This window comes from Vanessa tameamea, chromosome 11, assembly GCF_037043105.1.
Source record: "Vanessa tameamea isolate UH-Manoa-2023 chromosome 11, ilVanTame1 primary haplotype, whole genome shotgun sequence".
Classification (NCBI taxonomy): domain Eukaryota; kingdom Metazoa; phylum Arthropoda; class Insecta; order Lepidoptera; family Nymphalidae; genus Vanessa; species Vanessa tameamea.
The window spans coordinates 7,538,454-7,564,750 of NC_087319.1; the positions used below are offsets into that span (position 1 = coordinate 7,538,454).

At 29.6% G+C, this 26,297-nt stretch overlaps 2 protein-coding genes across 3 annotated transcripts in view; both read right to left on the minus strand.

Moving 5' to 3' along the window:
* The window catches only part of LOC113402594 (serine proteinase stubble), a 115,787-nt gene extending 114,639 nt beyond the window's left edge, over positions 1-1,148 (minus strand). For both annotated transcript variants that reach the window (XM_026642889.2, XM_026642887.2), the window contains exon 1: positions 1,020-1,148. The gene's annotated coding sequence lies outside the window, so the exon portion shown is untranslated. The remainder of the gene's footprint in view (positions 1-1,019) is intronic.
* The window catches only part of LOC113402505 (probable oligoribonuclease), a 211,104-nt gene that overhangs the window by 128,613 nt on the left and 56,194 nt on the right, over positions 1-26,297 (minus strand). The window lies entirely within an intron of this gene.

Here is a 26,297-nt window from a genome sequence, read left to right on the forward strand (position 1 = left end):
TATTAAGAACACAGATAGTGAACCTTCGTTTATTGTATATTCAAGCATTTAAGAGTATTGCTTCGTATTTCTGTGGATTTTTCTTCTCATGACTGATATTAAGGATGTTTTTTTTATGATGTTCTCGAATGTTCAAGACATATATTCGTTTTCCCAACTGTAGACACGTTCAGTTTATCGTAATTAAAAAAAGTTAACATATATTTTTATTACAATTGTATTATGTTTAACTAATTAGTTATACATATTTAAAAAATATAAAATATATATTTAAATATAAGTCACCGGTCTGCATAATTAATTTTTGATTAAGGAAGTATATCTTGGTGTTATAAAATACTCCATTCATAAATACATAATAAACATATATATTCCTTTTATCTTCAAATCTTTCATCTTCTTGCTGGAGACCATATCTTAACAATTGAGCTATATTAAGCTGCAAACATAGCTCAATTGTTATCGTTGTCCATAAATGCTTATAAAATTGATACTTCAACGGAGAAACTCATTGTATACTATCGTATAGTATTAAAGAAACAGTATTATTAATTGAAACATACTGCGAAAGCTAATCTTTGATACTGTCCAAATATAAATAACATTGTAAGATTGTTCAGTGGAGATGCGTCGTGCCGCTCGAACGATTTCGTGCACTTTTTCATATGACAAGTCTGATTTCTAAATAATTTAAATACGCGCACGAGATCTCTAATTAAAACCAATCGGAATTGGATTTGTATCGTCGCGTGATGATTTGTATTGCTTTTATGGGTGTCGATATTATTTATTAATTTCGTGTACAACTGACCTAATAAACATAGAATTCACTTCGTTATTACAAATCGAAATTTCCTGTTTCACTTTTTAACAAAATTACTTTCATATTTATAGTGTATGTAACGTATATTTGAAATAAAGTTTATTTATCTGCAGCGTCTGAACAAAACGCATTATTTGACCGTTGAAAATTATGGTGCTTTTGATAAGAAAAAAAAAACAAAAAGCACGTCACTTACGATTTCAATGGCACAGTAACGGAATCCGATTTACACACAAAACCATGTCACTATCACTGGTCACTTACACGGAGCGTGCGTGGCGAGCCGGTGCGCGGGCGCAACTGAGCGATGAGACGTACCAGCTTTCTGTAAGTGATTGCAATTTTTCTTGTTAGCGTTTAAGGTATTGATGCGATCTTCCGTACTATAAACAATGGGATATTCGTTTAAAACCTCAACGTTAGTTTTTTGACTTCTTAAATTATTTGCGTATGTTAGTGTTTATGAAAATAAATAGAAATTGTTTGCTTTCCGATATTTTTTTCAAGATATTATCAGACTACAAAATAATAGGGCGTCGAAACTTTGTTTATGTGAATTTTAGTCGATTTTTCCTGTCTTTATTATTATCTAAGAGATACACATTTAAATTTAGAGGAGAAATAAGGACAAAAAAAACTTGAGGACTTGTCACTTCAACCGGTGCAATTTATTTAAACATCAAATTTAGTTGTCTGTATATGAAAATAATGATATAGGTAACTATAATTATTAAATTTTTTACACAAACATTAATTAGGAATAATACGATAGTTATTTTTAAAACATGTAGTTAATTTATTGATTAATTCTGAAATAGGTTAGATATGTCGAAAATCTGTTTGTGTATAGTACAATAAAAAAAATGATAGAAGAGAACTAAAATTCAAGATTATCTATCATACCAAATGTGATAATTGTATTCTAAAGACATCAACGCGTGCGCAAGCGCAGACAACAAGGTTACTCCAAAACAAAGTTTTAGATATAAGTAAAAGGCTAACCGTTTTTTTTTTAAATCAAAAGTGAATCCGCATCTAATCAAAAATTCTAAAAGAATAAAGTCAAATAAATGTCTTCATTTTGACACGTTTATTCAAACGAATATATTCATAACATGAGATAACAAGATCAAAAATCACTTAAAACAAAAAAAAATTAGGAATATAATGTCTCAGTTTAAAATTGTGTACATAAAAGCAGCACTATGTAAGAATCAGAAGTATCACTACAAAACCTCAAGATACTGTTACGGAGGCTAGATTCTAGAGCGCTTGATATCGCGTGAAAACCGTTACAGACTTACAATTATAACAATATGTTTTGGTTTGCACGACAGACGAATCACTTTGATTAACATTATGACAGTCTATAGGTTAAGGAAATTGTGTTCGTTATTATTCTTTTTTCAAGAAAAAAAACCATCTAACTGCTTCTTGACCATGTCATATAAAATGAAAAACCAATACCTTAATACGAAAAAAGGAATTTTGGTTTCGTTTTGTGTATGTGAAAACTATTCGAAGATGAAGCAATTGAAAAATATTTTTCTTAGCGCTTAATATTAATGCTACTGTTGGATCCAGTAATGTAACTTTAATTTTCTTTTCACTTTGCTAAAATTTCATTATAGTAATTCTTGGAATACGATTCCGAGAACAATGACTAAATTCCACTAAAAAATAAATTGAAAGACACCAGTCTCAGTATTTCATAGCAAATTAAATAAATTGAAGATAGTTACATTAAAAGCATGACACATATAAGTTACCTCGGTGATAAATCCATCAAGTGTGTTCTGGTGAAAGTGATCTCAGTGATTAGTGCTTCGCCGTCGCAATAGGAAGATTCTATCTGCCTTAGTTATCTAAAACTCGTTAGGTTTGGTGACACCGTTGTGTAACAAGAGGCAGATTTGACGCTCTAATAGTTTTTAAAGATAGGGGCAGTTACTCATTGCTAATAATATATCCTCTTATAAAAACTGCTCAAATATGCTATATATACATATTATGTAATTCATTTTAATAGTATAAAATATATTTAAATATAAACGATCTATAAGGTTAACCTTCTCTTTTTAGTTTTGCGAACGAGATGTTTACGTGAAAAATAAATGATCGATTTTTTTTTATTTAAATTTACAGACTCGAAAACTTATACATACGGATGTTTAATTTGTGCATATGAATTAACAAAAGAACTGATAGTGACAGCATTGATTAATTTACGTCAGAAGAGCTAATCTATCTGCTTGTCATGAAACGTGAATTGATCACACCAATACAAAAAAAATATATATACAAAGTCTATATATTCTGAATCCCGAGTAAATTTACGCTTTTGCGTGGTCATAAAACGGAACGTTTTTGCTGTAATATTAATTTGCATATTCATGAAAGAAATTTAAAATTATTATAACTACACATAACAATGTTGTATCTATACAGGAAATATTTTTGAAAGGTATAACGTGATAAGAAATTGTACTACATATATTTTAAACGTATTGTATTTTTGTTTCTGCAATCATGCGGTGATCACTGTACTTAAATTATAATAAGGAAAGTAATACCTAACTTATATAAGCTAAAAACATATCTATCGGACGTCAGAAGTACATTTTTATATTATTTACCATTCATTTTACTCGTAAAAAGTAATTAAAGCTGGATACTGGAAATTGAGAAAGTTCTAATTCTACAGAAATACGTATTTTCTCGAGGACAAGAAAATGGGTATTAAAATACATGGGATTATAATTTACAGTTTCGCCTATCTCGAATTTATTAAATGAATTAATACTTTGTGGTAGCTCTAGTGATTGTCACCGTTTAATTATTATGTATGTTTTGACCGCACTTTTAAACCTGACATCAATTTATAACATTTATATGTTTAAAGCATAAATAAAAATTGGCTCACTGAATACGGTTGGAGTACAATTTGTATAATTACAATATAACTTTCATACGTCGTAAAAAAAAAGAATATTGTATTAGTTTCTTTTAAACTATGTGTGTGTAATGTATATATGCAATTTATTTATTGCATCGTAGAAATATACATATAGATTATATACGATTGATAGCTTGTGACAGTATTGTAACATCTGGTAGATAATAACATTATTGCGTTATTGACATATATTTAAGAAGTAATATAAATTTAATTTGGTGGACTACTGTGCAAAATATGTACCCGCTTAAAACAAAATATCACCAAAAAAATACTAAATCTGAGCATTTTTATTCAGCTTTATTTACCGGCACCCGTCAATTACATTTTATACATTATTGTAGGTTTTAAATAGACTATACTTTGTGTTATTAAATTAGAGTTAAAGAAATTAATTGGGCTTAACATTTCTTGTGGCAAATTGTATTCGGCACATTCAGGTTTTTTACGTTATTTTTTTCCACCAGAGCATTAGATGAATTGATAAATTATAAAAACTATTTGGAACATGAATTTCAGTAGTACTTAGAAATCGTAAGAAATATATGCAAATAAATATAACTTATTTTATAAAAAAAAATCGACGCAATAAAAAAGCAGAATTAATCATACGTTAAAGAAATTTTCGTCTAACTGTTAAAGCTTAGCTTATTAGCGGTTCTTGAGATGGATTGGATCATCTCTTGTCTTATAATGAACCAGATAAGCTATTAAGCTTTTCTTTACACTCACGAAGGCTGCGATAAATCACCGTCACTTGTGCGCGTGCAGAGGTGAAAGTGATCAGAGCGATTAGTCAATGCGTCTGTGCCATGTTAAAATCATCGCCGCGGAATCTATTTAACTTCATGTATAAAAAAAAATCTGAAAATTAAACGATCGATTTTAATAATTCTTGTCTAGAGCACTATTCTGTAAAAACGTACTTCGTATCTCACTTGTGAAATGTTGAAATGAAAATCGAGTTACAGTGATATGCTATTTTGATGCGTATATCCTTGTAATTTTATATTTATTATATAAAATGCAGTAAATAGCGATATAATATTTATAATTACTTTTATAAATATATAATTTGTTAATATTTATTAAAATTAATACCAAAACATTTTCTAGTCGATTTTGTTTCAAGTCATATAGTTATATAAGTTCAAGTTATATATTTATATATCTGCCATACATAAAAGAGCTAATAGAACTATCGGACTTTGTTAATATTTAATATTAAAATGAATTAGTCCGTGTTTATCGCGCTGCTAGTCAAAGGCCTTCTCTCAAATTTCTATTGTCGAGGCCTCGGCTGCAGCCCCGGATGCCCAAAGTCCGACCATGAACGAATGGAAGAAACTTACCAAAAACAAAAGTTCATTGAGACTGACATCTGACATTTATCCCAATTAGAGTTATAGTTCATTAGACAGTACCTTATTAAATATAGGTCTTTCAAATAAACAAGTCTTCTTAAATATCCAATAACATTATGGAAAATCCATACACTGTATAGGAGAAAACTTATGTACATATAAAAATAAATAATTCATCCTTTGGCGAATATATAACCATAAATCATAAATCTTTATAATTTTACCAAAACGATTGGCACTAGTTATTCATAATATTCCTGAATAAACTGTATGATTTGACTCTTCTCATGAAATGAGACTTCAACAGTCTTCATTCTTCATATATCAACAAAATCATAATAAGTAAACAACACAACTGTCTCAACTAAAAATGAAACCTTTATTTAATTCTATGATTCGTTTATGTGAATATAAAAATATAATTAAGTACGCAGTTAATAAATTGCATTAAGCATATCAATCTCATCATTAGCAAAAAGCGTGCTAAATGAGACTAAATCTCTCTGGAATACGAATAATTTAAGCCACTTGTATGAACTATAATCAACACGCGAACGCTTTTGCATGATCATAAAACAGAAATACGTATTTGCTGCACTTTTTAATTTGCATATCCATTAATATTGATGAAAGAATTTTTAGTTTGTTTGTATCTCTTCTACGGCTTTGACTGTTCATAAAATATGAATGATTATTCTATACAGAAGCCTAGATATAATTCTTGTATTTCTTGTATCAGTTGTCGGTGACTGCTGCTGCAATTTTATTTAAAAAAAAATCAAAATCAAAATATACTTTATTCAAGTAGGCTTTTACAAGCACTTTTGAATAGTCATTTAACAAACTATTTAAAGTAAAGCTACCACCGGTTCGGAATGTAGATTCTATCGAGAAGAACCAGCAATAAACTCAGTAGTTAATCTTTTTCAACATCTAAAAATACAGTCATGTTAGTTAAATACAATTATGTAAGTATGTCATGTCTCCTGCCTGGAAGTGAACAAGCATTAACTCCATACTTTTTTGTCATCAATATAATCTTGTATCGAATAATATGCCTTTTTTACCAATGTATTTTTTACAATTGACTTGAATCTATGAAACGGCAAAGTTAAAAATGTCTGCGGAACTTTATTATAGAAGCGGATACCTTGCCCCAAGAATAATTTATTGACTTTGCGGAGTCGGAAACTTGGCATTCTAAGCTTATTCTTACTTCTTGTGCATATACAATGATTATGCATTGATGCATATACATTGATTTTATCAAAGTGATCAATTCTACTGTGAATATACATAATGTTGTTGTAAATATATTGTGACGCAACAGTGAGTATTCCTACTTTGTTAAAAACATCCCGAAGAGAGTCTCTAGCTCCAAGATTATAAATAGACCGGATTGCTCTCTTTTGTAAAATAAAAACAGATTCAATATCTGCAGCATTACCCCAAAGTAATATGTCATATGACATAATACTGTGAAAATAACCAATATATACTAGACGAGCCGTATCAATATCCGTTAGTTATCTAACTTTTCTAACCGTGTATGCTGCGGAGCTGAGTCTTCCTGTCAGGGATGATAAATGAGGACTCCACTGAAGTTTGAAATCCAATGTTATTCCCAAAAAAAACCGTAGTATCGGCTACATCAAGACGGCCACTATTTAAAGATATATTATAATTTTGTTTTCTAACATTGGGTAGGGTAAAAACTACACATTTTGTTTTTTGAGTATTCAAAACAAAATTATTTACTGTAAACCAATCGTGTATCTATGATAATGCACCATTCACATCGTCATAGTCAGTTTTTTTTCCTGTCTACCTTAAAAATCAGTGAAGTATCGTCAGCAAACAACACTATATCACAAATACCTTTAACTTAAAAAGGAAGATCATTTATATATACTAGAAATAGAAAGGAACCCAAAATTGATCTATGTGGAATACCCATTTTTAACGTAGATCCAGAAGACTTTATGCCATTAATGAAAACTTGCTGGACTCTTTGACTTAAATATGAAGCAACGAGATCAAGAACTTTACCTTTAATACCGTAGTATTTGAGCTTATACAGAAGCGTCTCGTGTACTACACAATCAAATGCTTTAGACAAATCACAGAATACTCCAATAGCATTCTGTGATTTTTGTCAAGCATCGTAAATATGTTTAAGAAGTGCTATTCTTGCATCAGTTGTCGAGCGACCTCTTGTAAAAACCGAATTGCTCACTATGAAAAATAGTATTTGTACCGAAATGGACGAGAAGTTGATTTAAAATATTTTTTTCGAATATTTTACTTAAATATGGGAGTATTGAAATAGACCTGTAATTACTGGGATCGCTTCTGTTTCCAGTCTTAAAAAGTGGTAAAACTTTACTACATTTTAACAAGTTAGGAAATGAACCCGTGTCTAAACTCTTGTAAACATTACTGCTATGTACGGAGCAATATCGTATATGATGTTATTAATAAATTTTACCGAGATGCCCCATATGTCGTTAGTTTTTTTAATATTGTTAGTTTTAAATACTTTTATGATATCTATTGCAGAAACTGTTTCAAAAGAAAAATCAATAACGCATTTAGAAACATTATTATTTAATAATTTAGCTGCATCTAATGTAGATGATTTTAAATGAAATGTTATTTTATTAGGTATATACATACATACATATATTATAAAATTACCATTTCAAAGAACTTTTTATTACGCTACCAAATAAATCTTGCTAAAAATGGCGAAAAACTGAAAATAAAAACACATATAAAATCAATTCGTCTTTCTAGAAAAACTAACAAAAAATATTATTTTATACCTATGATAAGATACTTAATTGAAAAAATGATTATGAAAATTTTAAAGCTTATTATTTCATAAAATAATTTCGCCAAGAACATCGGCATTCGCTCCTCTTACATAATTATCCGTAAATTACGTTCTAAGTAACCAATATTTAATTAGTGGTGACGGTGTGATCAACGGTCACGTTTTTATTACATTAAATCTAATAAAAGAAGATAATTGGTAACTGACAGTACGATAGCTATAAATATGTCAAGTTTATCGATATTTTCACTATTTCCTTATTTTATGGGATTCTCGTGTGACAGACAGTTTTTATAGGCTTCTGGTAAATAAGCGACACTTGGCGATATATTATGATCATAATACTAATGAATCTTGACGATGTTTCGTTTTTAATGGTCATACCATTTGCAGTTACGTAAGCCTAGTATCTAAGTAATTATATTAATATTTTCAAGTAGTATTTATGACTCCGCGCGACGTTCGTAAACCTTCTGTGTACGTATTAACCATGCAGTTAATTTTTTTACATAAAATTATTTGATATCTATGATAGTAACATTTCAATGTTTAAGTTACATATAGGTCATATATAAAACTTTGCGTGTACTGAGTTGCAAGCCTTCTTTTCGTCTATTCCTTTCGATTCTCTTTCATCGTTTTATATATTTTATGTATATAATATTTTATGGAGGTATATCATTCACTGATGAAAGTATAATTTATTTATATAACAAATATATGTACACAAATCAAATTCAAATTTTATGGAACTTATTTATATATATAGTTTTTAATTTAATTTTAATATAGATTTAATTTATTTTTCTTTAAATTTTTCGTTCTGTTTACGACGTATACATGGTGTCTTACTTATTTATATATACTTTTACCTTATTAATAAATATTTCATAGCGGCTTAATAGTTATACAGTATAAGCTATCTTCTTCGTTCTAATTTCAAATTACTGATAACAGAAAGAGACAAATCGATGTGTCACCTGCTATGAAAGGTAAATTAGTAATAAAATGTTATCTAATCAATTGAAACAAAATATATTTAACTTTTTCCTCATTCGAAATTAGAAAAATGTACATAAATATTTTTATATAAAAAAATGTATTTTGTTCCCGTTTTGTTGCAACCCACATTATATTGTTCTATAAATATAAATAAGTCGTATTTTATTAGTGTTATTGCGTGTTTTTCCTGCGACAATCTTCAAGTTAACTATGTTATGGCTTAATTAACCTCAGACTATTTAACACACGCGACATCATACTCTCACGACGGGCTCTCTATTAAAATATTGTGTGAAGTAATATCAATCGTTTTTGACTTTAACATTTAAAAATAATAATTCATGAAATACCTACTATGTAAAATCCAAAAGTCATTCATAGTGATTTGATTAAAACAAAATTAGCGTGATCGAAGCTATCGTTGATTTACATTACCAATGTTGTGATCTCTGCAAATCTGAAACTAATTTAATTAAAATATATTGTAATTTTTAAACACGTAGAGAGGGTTACAAATATGTACATAAATTTTAACTAACACGCAGCTGTAATATAAATTTACTAATACTAAATAACTAAACTAAACTAAAACTAAACTAATAGTCTGAAAATGTCTCACTTCTTCGAAATAGTAACCTTTCTGTTAAGAAGAATAATCCAAGCTTATTTTACTACTTAATCTAGTATCAAATTTATATTAATATTGTATTCATTACCGTCTTTACCATAGAGCACATGGGGCACGTGCCCAGGGCCCCCATCCTGAGAGGGCTTCGAAGAACCAACTATTTACTAAATTAAACCAAAAAATATCTAACAAAAGGGCCCCAAATTCATGGGTGCCCAAGGGCCCAGCATAGCTTGAGACGGCTCTAATTGTATTAATATCTTAAGTATGATTCATAAACAAGCAACAAATGTATGTCCTACAGATCAGAAGTATTTCCCCTGGGTTTTAATAACGATTGCTTTCGAACCAAATAACAAATGCACAAGAACAGCAAAGCACATAATAGAACTATTCAATTGTATAAGGAATGAACTGTACGTAACTGACCTGTGCTCTCCCATACTACTACTAATAATCAGTCACAGTCATATTAAATTCCGTTTTTTAAAAAGTAATGATATCGTATAAGTGTAACAGAAGACGTCAAATTAACTTCTGGTTTAATTAACGCTAATACGCTTCCCGTCGACCTTTAAGCGTAACAAGCCCTTTGTACGGCACATTTTTCGTGTTTTGAACACTGTTATATATTTTTTTATTTTTAATATATATGGTGTTTTTGCTAACTACATAGAGCTTAATATATTTCTTATAATTTATATTAGGTCGGTACAAAACGAAATCAGTCTTTCTTATTGTTAATTAGAATCTTACTAATTGAAACTGTTTATATTAACTAACACTTTTTTGTTTTATTATAATTTAAATTATTTGTAAAAAAAGCGCATAATTTCGTGACTAGTCCTATAGTACAATTATATATAACTATATGTAATAAATGGATTCGAAATTTAACCATTTATATATAATTCTACGTATGACATGCTATGACGCAAGTGACCTGATTATCTCGCGGTTTAATTAACGCGAACCCTAACGCTCGCGGGACTGCGTGTATAGACTTTAGGGTTGCCAAGAGTACGGATTTAATCGGATTTTTACGGTTTTGTCCGGTCAAATATGTAGGTGTTCGGACTGTCCATCTTCTTTTGCTCCTATAAGGATTTTTGTCATAAAATTACATTGGAATGCCGAATATTATTAAAAAGTATGTCCAACTTTAAAAACATAATTCTGCTATATGAAAAGTAAATAAAAACATATCTGGCTTTTATGAGAAAATTTTCCGACTTATTTCAATGCCGAATCCGATTTTTGTATTCTACAGCATGGCAACCCTATGCGTGTAGAAACTTCTAACTCACTAGTAGCTATACCCGGCTACAGCTGTAACCGGCAACATTATACATTTTATAGAAACTTCGTCATACCACCGTAGTCTCCGTAACATAGTTTCTATCCTTCGAATCCAGTAAAAATAATTAATTTTATATAGAATAATACGTTTTCGTATAAATTATGATTAAAATTTTATAACCTTCTGTAAGGTGTGATGGGGTCTTCAGTTGCGTCTCTGGTTGAAAAAAAATGTATGGTACCTGATCGACCAACTATTATGAAAACATAACAATAAAGCCTCTTTTTTAAATAATATTCTATGTAATGAGCATTATAAACTGGAAATAAAAAAATCTATAAATAGCTGGTCATAACTTATATTGTGCATAGGTAAGGCCTATTCTAGGAATATTTCAAAACAAACCCTATTATTTTTCTCAGTCCGTGGTATCACTGACCCAAGTGGGACATTTCCCACATCCCATAACAATCTAGACCCATACCCTGCACGCAAATACTAGATTATCCGATATTTACTGGATACATTGTATATCGACTAAATGTATATTCTAAACGAAAAAAATAAATGAACAACATTTGTAGACAATTGCGTGATCTACAATTAATGTCCTAACTATTTCTATGATAACACTCACTGTTTAGAAGAGGCCGATACTTTGACCTTTGGACTTGAATTTATGTAATAGTGTAAGATCTATATCAATTCTCAACACAATGCGAATTATTTGATTCAAAGTCAAACTAGACATTTAATTGAAAAGTATAGTTTGACCGGACTATATTGCTAACGAACATGACAACTTCGGACTTGGAGAGTAAAGTTTCTAAAAGAGTCGACAGACTCTGTCTGTGATGTCTGCCATCCACAGTTAAAAGACGAGACCAACTTTATAACGAGATCAGTTGAAAGCAAAAAGTAATACCAAAGGCGTCAAAATGAATATCATTTACAAAATCGATTTGAATTAAACGTACTCGACGTTACAAAATTCTATCAACTTGTATGTATTAGCTTAAATAATTATTTTTTTAAATATTTTTATTCCATCAGTGGCACCAGTTGGCGGACGGACAAATGGTTAATGGACCACCTGATAGTAAATATTAACCACTGCCCACTGTATAAAAACCATTTACACCAACCTTGTAAACTGAGATGTTACGTCCATTGTGCTTGCAGTTATACAGGCTCACTCAGCTTTCAACCGGAATATTATGAGTCGATACCTACCCAGACGGGCACCATAATTCAAGTAAACGCTTACTTAACTTTAAGTAAACGCGTATTATGTCTCTAGATTAGATAAATATAAATAATTTAAGTAGGCCGTAAACTAAATTTTTAAAATAGTTGAAGTACTTCAAATATTAAAAAAATATCACATATATAAACACCTTCTAAGAGTATTGTAACGTTAAAAATAATGGTCTATATTAAACTTAGTTGTATATGTAATAAGAATGCTCATTATAATAACTAGTTTATCTAAGAAATATTTATAATACCATAATAAAGATGGAATGACAACTTATACAATACATTATAATGAAGCACGAATAAATAATTGTTTAGTGTATATTATATTTAGAGCCGAGATGGCCCAATGGTTAGAACGCGTGCATCTTAACCGATGATTTCGGGTTCAAACCCAGGCAGGCACCACTGACTTTTCATGTGCTTAATTTGTGCTTATAATTCATCTCGTGATCGGCGGTGAAGGAAAACATCGTGAGGAAACCTGCATGTGTCTAATTTCAACTAAATTCTGCCACATGTGTATTGCACCAACCCGCATTGGAGCAGCATGGTGGAATATGCTCCATACCTTCTCCTCAAAAAGGGAGAGGAGGCCTTAGCCCAGCAGTAGGAAATTTACAGGCTGTTTATGTTATGTTTATTTATATTAACCGATTCAAATCCCGGCACACCTCTGAATTTTCATGTAGTTAGTTCATTATTTAATATATATCTTGCTCGGCAGTGAAGGAAAACATCTTGTGTAAAACTGCAATGGGCCGGATTCAAATCTATTCCATGTGCATCCAACCCACATTGGAGCGTTACCAGCGTGTTAGCTCCAAACATTCTTCTCAAAAGGCGAAGAGAACAAAGCCTAATAAAATAACGATTTCTCATGTTCCCTGCAAAATTTTTACTAGCATATTTTCTCACATGTTTGTCACATTTCGAATTATATTTTCCTGTGTTTTATATTTTATCGCAAAAAATTTACATTTTCTGTCACATTTTTTGCACATTTTCCGTCGCTCTGAATACGAGACGAATTTGGGCATGTCGTGTTATTCGGTATGACATATTTTCCATAGGCATTGCTGTATGTATATTTTTTATGAATTTGAAAACTAAATATTGAAGTGACATTTCAATTTATGTTTTATATAGGTATAGTATTTGCTTTAATTAGTAGACTTACACAAAAAGCCCGTATTTACAAGATCCGTCGCTACTGGAAGTTACACCTCATTTTAGAATCGTTTTATCGGATAACCATATTTACGGTATCGGTTTTAACGGATCTTTCGCTACTGGAGGTTACACCGTATTTATCGAATCCGTTACATATTTTGTCGAATCAATATTTTTTAGTGGTTCTGGAATACTGTCGTGTCTGTGAACTCGTTATTACAACTACATACATATGTATACTATCGTAAAAAGTAAGACAATACGTTTTTTCGGCGATTTTTTTTTTTTTTATAATGTATTTTTCTTTATAACCTTACCATTTCTTTCCTGTAATATATTTTTAAACATAACTAAGAACGTCACTGAGCACTAACCTAGTAGAGTAATTTACACATTTTAAACTTATTTTAATTTAAAAAAAAAAACATTTAAGTTACCAGCCTTTTTGTATATACATTTTAATTTTACGTAACGATTTCACGTTTAAAATCCTCCAGAAAATCTAGAACCAGTCACAATGACCACGCTTATTCAAATAAAAAATGGTTATAAACCAACAAATGACTAAGCTTTCATTTCGAATTATTTTAATGAATCCAGATGTTAAAAAATCAATGAAGTACGTCTTATATTAACCTAAATCTCAGTATTGTCTTCAAACCATAAATTATTAAGCCGTAAACGCGACAGCATTCCTGGAATAGGAGCCATGTAGGTCAGCGATGCGTTGCCAACATTTGTCTAAGTCTAGACTTGGCCTATCAACTATTTTATCTTACAATAGGAATTTCGAACATGATTAAGAAATTTTATAGATACAGTTTTGAACTAATACATTGTATAAACTAGAACTATTAAATTAAGAGGACAGTCCTTGCGGAACGCCAAAATAGCGCTTACTATTTTTAAAATATCTTAAAACTGGAGCATTGATTATGGACGAAAAAATACATTCAGTATCTCAATAGATATATCTCAAGTTTCACCGGACGATATTTATAAAATTTGTATCAATAACCTGGTAAATTAATCGTCAACATCACTCCAAACACTGAAATCGACCTTTTCTATTAACATTTTTTAAGCTATTTAGCGGCTAGTTTATACATGTATTTTTGGTTAAATGGGGACACGAAAGTGTAAATAATAAGTTCACCGTGTTCAATTTCTATTATATCTCACAATATTATAATAATTTTTATTTAAATATTGCTTACTTTTTGGCATTCGTCGTCCATACATTTTAGTATGGAGAAAATCATTTGACGGTTTTGACTTATTATTCGACATCGCTGTCAATAAATTTTCAGTCCCTCCCCAGAGCCCAAGGTGAGAGCACGTCAATTTTTATTTCGAGCCGACTCTTATAATTTCGCAAAACGTCTACGCACACATAGACAAGTTAGCATAAGGGTGGGGCGCGAGTGTCGTGGGACACAATTGTTAATTTTTATGCTGCGGAGCTGAGTCTTCCTGTCAGGGACGATAAATGAGGACTCCACTGAAGTTTGGAATCCAAAGCTATTCCCAAAAAAAACCGTAATATTGGCTACATCAAGACGGCAATCCTTGTCGGCTTGAAAATCTATTTATTGAAATAAAATCACTCAATTTCGTTGTTACTGTTTTCTAAAATAATGCTGTCAGCTAAATATTGGATTTATGTTGTATTTAATTACTACTACAAGATATCTTTATTTTTATTGAAGTTGGAAGACTCGCGGGTGGAAATGTACCAGTATTTACAATCGGCGAAGAAATCTAGTAATAAATGCAGTGCAAGCGACAAATCTTCTAGTTTCCCACCCTTATTAAACTCTTAGAGTAAGATTTTATTTTAAAATTAGAATGGAACTACTCACGATAACTGCCGATGTAATCGCCGGCTTAAAATATGAAAATTGATTTACAATCGGCGAAGTTATAAACATACAAAGATAATTAATTCTGAATTGATAACTCTTACTTATAATAGTCAGCTAGAGATTTTTTTTTCCAAATAAAAATTCTGGCGAATTAAATCAAATCAAAATTGTTCTAAATACACTTACTTATTGATTGTATTATTAAATTATAAATAACACCCTGATTTGAAAAGGAAATGCCTGAGAAGAAACTCGGTCAGTTTTTTTGGCAGAATGCTATTGCTAACAATGATTCAATAAAACAAAAATTTTGCCAAGAGACGATCGTTTCATTCCTAAGGTATGTAATCGTCCGTGTAATCATCATAATATTGTGTTATTATAAATAAAACGTTTGACAAGATTCTTGATTAACATGAGTATGGATAACTTAACTTTTTTTTTCTCATTCAAGATCAGTATTCGCTTATAGCAAAAATACGAATATGTACCATATAATACGATAAACATTTTCGTATGAGTGACTAAAGAGAAAAGCTTGGCATTAGTCGTTATCTTGCTAACGAGCTAGTACTACCTACCTTCGCAATCTGTCTCGGAGATATGATCGGACTATTACTAATGTTTTCTATTAACTTTTCTCGTCGATTCGAGATTATCATGAAATGAAATCGACTCGAGTATTATATAAGCAAACACATGTAGGCATTTGAACTGTTTCAAGGTCGTGACTGCTTATGAAAATATATTTATCAATAATAATAATACTGATAGACTTTCAAAATAACAATTATACATATAATTACATCAGGGTATGTGCGTCAGAGTCGAAATACATTTTAGTAATAATTATGGTTAAGCATTTCCTTATATTTAATATACGACTTGACCTGATGTAACACTAAACAAACTATAAACGAAAAATCGCGTAATAAACTAAATTTTTTACTACTTTTACTTAAATATTAATAAAAAACACAATCAAAAAAATTAAATGGAGCGAAATAGTATTGAGAAATTTCCAGGTTATTAAATAAATATTATTAAATAGCGTTTTAAAATAAAATCTTTCGCAGTGAAAACAAAGAGTAGGAGCTACAGCACGCGATGCGTTTTCGAGTACGACCGTCACGCGGTCAAAGCTCGCCGATGCTTTAATTGCTCTAATCAGAACACTATCTAGATTCCTCGCCGCTTGTTAGTGTTAGGACGTGCGAGATAGCATCGAGATTTATTTAATAACGTAACCGTAGTACCGCATCTGCGTGGAGATGATTCGGAGAATCGTGTTAATCGAAATAATTTATTTAATTATATGGTATCATTAATAGTAGTGTTTATATTCAGATCTATATTAAGACAATGGCGTTGTATATTTTAAATTATCTATGGATAATTTAATGTCATTAATCAGACATACTAATACTGGTATGTAACTTGTAACCTACTATACTGTATCGATGTCCCAAAGAATAGCTTGGTTTTATTAGATTTGTCACGGAATTGTTCATATTTATATATATATTTAACAAATAAGGAAACAAACGAAAAATAATTGCAAAAGCGCTCATTTGTATTTTTTTTATTTTTAAATCTAATTTGTTAGATAACTTAAAGATTATTTTAGAAACGGTAGCGAAGTCAGTTAAGGCCGGATATTAAACTTTAGTACTAGAGCTTTGCCACGGAAAGGACGCGGCTTAATTGGCAATTACCATGGAAGTGATACTTATAGGGTATGGGTTGAAATAGTTACTATGATACTATTTTTAAACTCATGAAAGACCGCTTAGCTCAATCTAATACACAAGTATTTACTTAATTATTATAAAGTACTTTGTATAGTCAATTATATGTATCGGAATGGCCTCGTTGATCTAGTGGTAAGCAAAAAGGTCGTTGGATTTGTAGGTTTATTATATATCATAACTTCAGGCAGACGTATACTATTATTAAGAGCTATATTTCATTTATTTATGTCATTGTAATCGGAGAGAAGTTTGAGGGCCCGGACGCTTTCCAAATGGACACTACAAAATCTATAACAATTTCAAAGATTTGAAAAAAAGTGTATAATGTCTAATAACTTTCCCTTATAGATAAGTAACACAGCTATAATTAAAAAAAATACGAAGAGATAAATAACACATTTTATAAAATTTTCATTTATCATAATATAAAATTTCAAAATAACTAACACGTTAATTTTAAGCGTTAATTTCAAATATTGCCGTTAAATTCCATCACAAAAGACCTGGAGCGTGCCTAAAATGTATTAGCACTTTATGAATATAGGAGTATATGATATTGATTTTAAAATGAAAATAAATTAGATCCTTGCAAAGTTGGGATGAGTAAACATAATAAAATAAATGTTATATATTTTATGAAGATACATATGTACGCGTTTAAAAAACTTTCCTTGAGACAAAATATGATTCCTTCCGACGCACAAAAAATCAAACGAGGAAAAAAATATTTGACAATTCATTCATTATCGTTCATTTGATACTATGCTAACTAGGTTTTAAAACTTGCTAAGATAAAATACTGAAGCGTAATTAAGATTATTTAAATCATAAAAAAAAACATTTTACTTAGCATATCATTTTTAAAAACATGATCCAAAGTACAAGAATCTCTATTCTATACGTATTACGAACTATATTTCAATAAATGTTAAAACGATTATAATTTTACCTACATTTAAAATCTGCTCCTATTATATTGTTACAGATTGTTAATTTAGAATTACGCTTTCTTCTCTTTTAAGGTGAAAGTGGTCAACATTATAAAAAAACTAGAACTTATTGCTCTACTGTTGCGGGAATTTTGTGATTAAAAGATTAATATCAATTCCGTTACAATTGTTACGCAACAGTACAGTGAAAGTACATAGTTGTAAACTTAAAATAACAATATGTCAATTATCATAAAGCTAAAACTCATTTGTATAAACGTCAATTATGAAATATGTTTATTTGATAACATGTAATTAAAGATGTCATGGCATTTTTGACTGATGGAACGTTACTCTACGTTTAAGTTTACAAGTAAAATAGTAAGTTACTTAAAATTTATATTTAGATGACTTAATACATTTGTATTATTGAATTTGTTCCTCTTTATATTATTACAAATATTCATAAGTAATTAAGTGGCTATTTAAGGTGAAGCGACTTATACGTGTCTGTGATGTGATGATTTTGTAGATCGTATTAGCTATCTTTATTGATGACAATAATGTATTCTTTAGTAAAATTCGTGGCGATTTTATTGTTAATACAGGTAATATACATCTCAAATAAGTACTGAATTTTATCATTTAAAACCATTGTGTGTTTATAAATATGTACGTACACAAAAGTGTTTTCAAATATTGTGTCCAGGGTATTTTGTTCTAATCTTTGCAAAGTTTCATAATCATATGAAAGGATCTACAATTTCTTCGCCTCCAGCTTCAATTATCGTATGTTTTTGAATGTCAAACAATAAATTCGTAGAAGTAATATCTATTGACAGCATTGAGAAAGTAAACGTTATTAAATGATATATGAATAATTTGATATTCATACGTTAAAAAAAAACTTATGTTTTTTTTTTAGTTCAACGTAATTAATTCTTACATCTCTGCTTTTAAATATTGCTATAAGCATATGATTTAATAGTGATTCATATAAGCTATATGAATGTGTAAATTAATATAGCAGTATATGTTACTCCATGTTTTAACCCTTTATCATAACCTGTGTTCTATTTAATTGAACGCTGTGAAAAGAATAGCTTTTTTTTAACTTTATTCGAGTATTCTCTATGTATGGCAAATGTAAAATTTTCTGCGTATATTTATTATAGAATCGAATACATACTTTATGAAGCCGAAAGCTTACAAGTTTATCTTTATTTCTCGTTTTTATAAAATGTTTGCCATTGTTTCTATCAAAATCATCGATGTTGCTATGGATATACATGATGTTGTTGTAAATATATTGTGAGGCTATTCACATATTCATTCAAGTATTCCTATTTTACGAAAAACACTCGTATATGAAGAGGCTATTGTACTACAAATATACTATTTTGAAGTCAGAAGTATTATCCAAAAGTAATGTACCATAAGACATACCACTAAACGAGCAATATCAATATCGTCAGTTACTTTCCTACCAATATAAGCATATTGCTGAGGTGATCTTTAAAAGAAGTTAAATAAGAATTCCCTTGTAATATTTACAGTGAGATCTTATTTATCGAACACCAGCTGAATATTTTGTAGTTTTAAATTAAGTAACGTAAACCCTACACATTTTACCTTTTAAAACAAAATTATTAGTTGCGAACCAATTCTATATTAGTGATAATTACATCGACATATCTAGTGTTTTCCAGTTAACTTTAAATGGTTATTATTTATCATCAGATAACAAGTAAATTCCACAAATATCATTAAAATGGGAATAGGAGATCATATATTTACACCAAATATTGAAAAGGACCCAAAATTGATACCTGTGTAACGCCCATTTTTAACAATGACCCAGCAGACTATCCTATTTATAAAAATATGCTAAATTGTTTGAGTTAGGTATGAGTCAATGATATTAAGAGCTTTACGTTTAACACCATAGTGATTAGGTTTAAGTAAAAGCATTTCGTGTGCCACACAATCAAATGCCTAAGAAATATCACAGAATATACCGACAACATTTTGTGATATCTCCCGTGAATAGTATATATGCATATGTAAGAAACGTTCTTTTAATTCTAAAAACTCGTAATATCTAAAAATATAGCCTTTGTAGGAAGATTATAGAATATAGATTATAATATTCATCTTGTCGGTACCAGAAGAAATTAATCACAGTTATTTCTTTAATAATACTAATATTTATAGTCGTCCGTTAGATGCAAATTATAATGTGCACAATATATTTTTAAACAATAAATATCGTCGACAAATTTCAATGGTACAAATGCAATTAAATAGGTACATACAATATTCCTGAATATTTAAAGAGATATTTCAAACATTTCTTAAATATGTTTAATTTCGTTAATAAACTATTCAAAAATATATTTATTATTTAAGTTAGAACCAAATTGGTTTATTTTATATATTTTTCTTGTGGTACGGTTATTATTGATTGAAACTAATGTGAAGAATATTATAATGATTTCATAAAGGTTTTTGTTAAGATTACTATGTGGGTGTCTTAATTTGTATTTGAATTTAAATATTTTTTTACCAATCGCCTGGAATAAAATTAGAAAAATTCTCACAACGTTTTGGTTTTGGTAACGTACATAATTATCATTGAACATTAAAGGTTGTTTATTATTATCCCAACTTTGTATCTCACTTGTGAAATGTTGAAAATCGACTAAAGACATATAATTTTTGTATCGATAAATTGTTATCATTTTATTAAGAGTCAATGTTGCATTTAACAATAGTTTTATGCGGTGAGTTTCGAATTTGTTAATAAAGAATATCTCTACTGGTAATTGTTCCATTTCTCTGCAGCTGTATCATATCAAATATATCGTAAATGTGTTCATTTTATCTTACTATTAAGAAGATTAAATATAACCAACGAGCGTAAATTTCTTGTTCAGTAATTAATATTAATAATTATAAAATTAAATTGAACATTATTTTAACGCGTCGCTGATCCTGTATAAACTTGAATACTGAGATTTCAGATAACAAGTCGTATATTAGATATGTGGGCAGCCATTATCTAAAATCTTCAGCGAAACAATGAAAGTTCACGTTTCGAATGGCTAATAGGCCGTGATTACGGTCGAGGATATAATTAAGTTTGAAGAGATTTAAAAATAAATTAGGAATTAACTTTAAAATGTTATATTTAAAAATAAATTATTTTTAAAGACTGGTCTTTCGCATATGCATCGTTTATCTGATTTAATGGAAATACACTTTGGACATTATTTCGTTATTGGCATAACATTACTATACCATAGGAGCGCAAATTTTATAGCAAAATTGTTAGAAAAAACAATTTAAAGAATAAATGAATGCCTACTTGGTAATATACATGCAATCATACATACAAAAGATAACTAAGACAGGATACTGATTACTTGCGGGTTCATCTGGTAGTTGTCACCAACTATACTATTATTCTGCCACTTCACAAAATTCCTTAGTAGTTCATTCACTTGCACTTATCCCATTTATTTATAAATTACATGAAGAAATCTCCTTTTGGCTGTTTTGGGGCTTTGGTTCTCGCCACAATACGGGTGGTTAAAGTGCTTACGTGCCGGATTAATAGATATGGATAAGTCAGATTCTACATCACCTGAGTTTTAACGAGGTGGCTATTCTATTCCACGGGAGCCACAAGGGTCCCAATACTAAAACCTTTAGTATTCATAAGTTATTACTAAAAACTTATACAAGAAAAGGATTTTTTTATATTTTTTTATAAAGTATTATTTAAAATTAGTTTAAAAATAAACGTTCAAAACGTATGTAGTAATGACGCTATTTACAAATAAAAACAAATATTAACAATTATTATTTTTTTAGGAAGACGTACGAGTAAATTATCAAGATAGTTAGGTTAGGTTCAATTCAAATAATTAATATTATATATCTACAGTAGACATTGGTGCAGAAGGAATTTAGTAATGTACTCTCAATCGATTGTTCTTGGGAGCCATTTTCAAGCAAGACTCGTCCCTATGAATCTAACATGTAGGACATATTATAGTGCACCTGTGTGTGCGTAGCATTATAACCCGATGTTATGGCTATAGCCAAGAAGTATTAATACTGCCATCTTCCAAACTTCGGACTACTGAGAATATTTCTACAGAAAAACTCCATTTTTATTTTATTGACCTGTCCCGTTCCTTGAAACCTCGTACCTTGAAATCTGCTACACAAAATAGGCTAGAAAACACACCAACATAAGACCAAAGATTGCTTCCAACCATGGTTTCTAAGATTTTATATCCTTTATTTCCGTTATAAAAGGATAAATGAGTCAGTGTTGGCTCATTTATCCTTCAAACAGAATCACTACGATTATTAATTACGAGTATTAATATTCTCTGGTAGAATAACTACGTTGCCCTGTGGGAGGTAGTATCTACCACATTTAATTACAATATTTAAAAACACTTTATTTTTTATTCGGATTATAATCAGCGATCAATAAATACTTACAAGTAATCTGATTGATTATATTCTCTATTTTTATAAATAGTTTTAATATACAGAATATCTCTGTCACTTCTAGTATCTTAAATGGAAGTATTATGTTCGTGTAATTTATATTATCTGAATCGAAACTGCAATTACGCGTATGGTCTTTATTTCTATTTAGTATATTTTTTGTCTTTATCTAAACGTTTATTTGGAATTTATCCAGTAAGATACTCTTTTAGGAATGTTAATACATGTTGCAGTCATTAAAATATAACTAAATGTTTGTATGTGATATCTTACGTTTAACTAATTCGTTTTTATTTATTCGTTTACTGTTAGCGTTCTTAATTATCATGTAGATACAATTATTTATTTTATAGACATCATTTAAAACATAGTAAGAGATATTATTCTCACTGAGTATTCTCGCGCTATTGTGTCATTTGACCCGTCCGCAAGGAAAATACATCACGTACAGTGTAGTTTAGATGCATGCGAAAAATTGCAAATTAAATAACATTTATTGTCCGTGTAGAATATTTTATCTATAATTTGCGTCAAATGATATATTAAGTGGACATTAATGTTATACAAAAGCATGTTCAATTGCAGGACTGTCATTGTCTTCGTCTTATTCAAATTAATGTATTATAATGTTAATTAAAATAGTAAAAACATATTATAGTTACTTCCATATCTTTTTTACTAATTAAATTAGCATAAAAATAAATGCAAACATTTGTGAGAAACATTTTTAAACAGTTTTAAAGTAAGTGTATTCGTTATATCAACATTAATGAAGAATTCATGGAAATTCGGAATGTTTTCACGATGTTTTCTGTACATGTGAAATAAAATTAATCAAGCCACAATATAAAAGGCTTTTTATATGTATACTATATTATTATTGATGTAAACCATCTATCTTTTACTGTATATTTATTTATCGATTTGATATTACAAACGATAAAATCGATGTTTTACATCTGTCGGCATCCGGTTACCATTCCAGCCTAGTCCAGTAAAAGTCGGTTTTCTTTTTTAAATAAAATTTTCTTATATTAAATATTCGAACACACATACACACTTTTATCCATAAGCGAAGAAACTCGGTTGCGCTTTTACCAATGACTTATTCATACGTGCAAGTAGAAAGACATAAGTATTCTATATTTCAAACATTGAAAAAAGACGAACTTCGACCCACTCTTTCATGCCCTATTTCACCTTTTTCTCTTTCTTCTCTTAGTGCTTACGTTACCTACGTTTCATAATGATTCTTGTGCAGAATTTCATCCTGCTTCATTTGCATCCTATGTCAGTCAGTCATTTTAAAATATTCCCAAATGTATTATCAAAAATAATTTTCAGTCATTCATGTTTGTTCGATATTTAAGATTATAATAATACGACGGTAGTGAGTGTATGTGCTCTGTACGATAACATTAAGCCGACAGATTTTTTATAATACAGTTTTTTTTTATTTATCGTTCGATTGACATCTGTCGTTTATACAATTCAAATAATTAATATTTTTTTCTTAAATTTTTACATTCAACAGGTAAAAAATTAAATGCCACAGCAAAATAAATTACGGACGCACATAATATTTTTGATCAGTCTAGTTTATGCGTCGATTAGAAATTATGTTATGTAGGTAATTCCTACCCGCTCACTAAATATTCAACGACCAAGCAACGCTATGTTTATGTGTTCTAGTTAATATTGAATTAGCTAGTTTAATTACAGGCACAATTGATAAATCATATATGATAAAATGCAGGAATTATATATAAAACCTTTATTCTTCTACGTAGAACCACATTGAGTATTTATAAAAAAAAAATTAGGCAAATGGCAACCTTTACACGCAAACTATATTCTTCTGACCGATAAAAAATAAAACCCCTATCTGAGCGTCGTTTACTTTTTTCCTTAAAAATTTAAGTATAGTTGATATTATTTAAAAATAAATCACTTTTAAAGAATTAAAAAGGAAGGCAAACGTGTTAACAATTTACAAAGTTCAACCCAGATAGTAGCTTCATACTTCTTAACAGATTACGGTCAAAATGATACATAAAATAAAACAAATACAGATTATGCTTATTATAATTTCAGGATAAGTAAGTTATTATAATGAGAAATAATACCATCATATTTTTTTAGACCAAATATAAACGGTTTAAAATTAATAATACCTTACTTTTATGAGTGACAAATCGAAAAAGACTAAGAGGTTTCATGGAAATCATTAACAAAACAATTATTTTTCTTATGGCCTTTGTATGGTTGATACTATAATTTTTTTATGGTTTAAGTGACCTGAAAATATGTCAAACGTTAGTAGTAATTCTATAAATTATTTGTTTGTTTATTTCGAATTGACAATAAAAATACTCATTAAATTTTTAGGGAATTTACAGATTGATCTCAACGAAAAGTGTGTTTTTTATTTAGAGCAATAGTTGAAACTGATAAAATAATGAGGAATATATTACTAAGTATTTGAAATTTTTGAGGATTAATAAACGTTAATGCATAAAATAGTTTACTGAACTGACTTCGATAAAAAAAAAACGAAGATTATTGTCTATGACTATTATGACTTCCTACTTTTTTGAAGTCTAAGAAAGTCTATACCACTTTTAGATATAATTAGCACACTTTAGGTTGATTTTAAGTATTTTTATTAAAATCTCATTATTTAAAAAAATATGGGGCATTATCTGTTAGATAAATATTTAATTATTGCCGCATGAAATCGGGAAGATCAGCTACTATAAATAATAACCCAGTACATTATCCAATTCAGCTTGGCCAACTAATAAGAGGAATTAATAAGAACTGCCCAATAAAATAAATTTACTTGTTTAATCCTATAGTATTTTAAAATAAACGTATAAAACCTACCAACCAACCACCTATTATTGCATTAAATTGACAACAAATGTCGGTGTCTCGAACCGATATAGCTCGAAGCTACGCACTTTCCATATCCTCATTATCGTTTCAATCTCTTCATTACTGGTCAAGTGTAGGTAAACAAACAGAGGAATTAAATGTACAGAGTAACTAAACAACAGAGTACTAAACAAAATATACCATCAACAAAAAACTAATCTGTCGTGGTGACATGTACATTGTACATGTATGTTAATGCATAATATACGTAATATAATTAGCGCTAGGCAAAAATATTTAATATATTTATATATTTACATATATTTTATTCACATTTATATATATTTTTTTAAATAAAGTTTGGTTGAAAATCTAAATATCCAATTAAAACAGAAATTAATATAGATATAAACTTGTTTATTAATTGAATTGAAAATGTCATCACGCAGATGCGGTGTTTCTTGACCGCTCTGTTTACCAAATATCACCCTGGATTATTTATTCGTCGGGAGCAATTGAACCTTACATCCATCAGCCCTAACTAATGCTGAACTCAAGATAATAAAAGATAGACATCAAACAGATCGGATGCAGTCTTGGTGGATTTCTCGACCGGTTTTGCAGAAAACCCCATCCAAACCACAGAAAACGTCTCCAAAAACTGCATAGTTAACCGAATAAATTTAGATTCAGTGTTGTTTCGGAACTAGTTGGAAAAGAAAGATTTTCCAAAGTTTTACAAAATATGCTTCTTTAAAAAAATAATGTCTAAATTCTGTGCAATAATTACTCTGTTTTTGATATACACGTTCTCCGTAATTGGCATATCGACATGCCGGGAAATGTACAGCTATGACGTTTAATTACACGCTGTTGAAAAGAACCCCAAGCAATGCGAAAGCAAGGCTTTTTAAAAGGAGTCGCTGTACATCGCAAAAAAGTATCGTCGTTACATGTTCATGTGTTGTACACGATGGGATAAACCTGTGCTGCTACTTGTCCATCACTA